The sequence below is a fragment of the Pygoscelis adeliae genome, unplaced genomic scaffold (assembly GCF_000699105.1).
Source record: "Pygoscelis adeliae isolate BGI_AS28 unplaced genomic scaffold, ASM69910v1 Scaffold117, whole genome shotgun sequence".
NCBI classification, from domain to species: domain Eukaryota; kingdom Metazoa; phylum Chordata; class Aves; order Sphenisciformes; family Spheniscidae; genus Pygoscelis; species Pygoscelis adeliae.
Genome location: NW_008825270.1, coordinates 5,344,838 through 5,345,964, shown reverse-complemented (window position 1 = coordinate 5,345,964; position 1,127 = coordinate 5,344,838). Strand labels below are relative to the sequence as shown.

The following is a 1,127-nucleotide window of genomic DNA, read 5'->3' as shown; positions in this document are numbered from 1 at the left end:
GCCGAGCCGGGGGGTCCCGGGCCGGGGAGGGCCGCGCAGGGGGTGGGAGTTTCGGGAGCCTGCGGGCGGCCCTTCGAGGGGAGGGGATCGGGACGTGGGTCTTAAGCCTTTGGCTGCGGCTTCGTGTCTCCGTTTTAGTTTCGCTTCGCTGTTGGCTGAGGTCGGGGTTTGCTGCAGCCCTGCCGGTGCCCCACAGCCGCGCGTCAGCGGGGCGGCGGGGCTTTGTTTTCCTAACGGCTGGTGACCGTCAGCGGAGGCTGGGAAGGATGTGGCCCGCTGAAATCTCTCCAAGTGGTGTCTTTTAAAATCAAAATGCTTCAGAGCTTGTCAGAAATAGTGGAACTTCAGACCCCACGGTCCATTGTATAGTTTTCCTGTAACATGTGAGTTTGCTGTCTGCTAGGAAAGATCAGGAGTTTACAGATCATCGCATCTTTCTTTCCTGTTAGAGCTGTGGCTCTTAGGGCACCTCCAGAGTCATTCCCATCGATTCGGTGGGAGCAGAGACACCTTCCATGTCAGTGAACAGGTAGAAAAGGGACATTTGGACTAAGCCTACAAACTGCCTACTTACAAATCTCAAAAGTGGTGTGACTAGGCACGTTGTAAGGGGGAAAAAACATGGTAAATTACTGCCTTAGCTGAAAACTAGTTGGCTATGCAAATGAAGTTTAGAGCATCTCCAAATTATTGCAGGAGTGGCCTGACCTGGTGGAACCCTCGTTCTTGTGGCAAGAAATAAGTCATTCAGATGAGCCAGGCTGTATTTAGATGTCCGGAAGGATCGTACAGGATCACCTTATTTTGCTTAAATGGTATTGTATAATCTCAACTTTTCTGAACATGTATTCACACAAAAGTTGAGACCTGGTGGTTACACTGGTGGCTGTAGTACAGGGTACGTAGAAGCAGATTCTGGTTTAGTCTGTATACTTTGGCCTGGCAAACAAAATGAGAGGATGGACCTTTGAACTGACTCCATTTTTAGACCTTTGGGAAGTACAGAATGTAACTGCCGGTCAACAGAAATTACTTAATTTTGTTTTTGAGCCAGTGGAGCTGGCAGTGCTGGCTTTAGTAAGATATTTCCTAAGCTGGGAAGTCATTTGTCAGTTATGAAGTAAATC

At 49.2% G+C, this 1,127-nt stretch overlaps 1 protein-coding gene across 4 annotated transcripts in view; it reads left to right on the top strand.

The window, feature by feature from the left end:
• The first annotated feature begins 776 nt into the window (after window positions 1-776).
• ATG13 (autophagy related 13) overlaps window positions 777-1,127 on the top strand; it is a 21,179-nt gene continuing 20,828 nt past the window's right edge. For all 4 annotated transcript variants that reach the window (XM_009329725.1, XM_009329726.1, XM_009329724.1 and 1 more), the window contains exon 1: window positions 777-815. The gene's annotated coding sequence lies outside the window, so the exon portion shown is untranslated. The remainder of the gene's footprint in view (window positions 816-1,127) is intronic.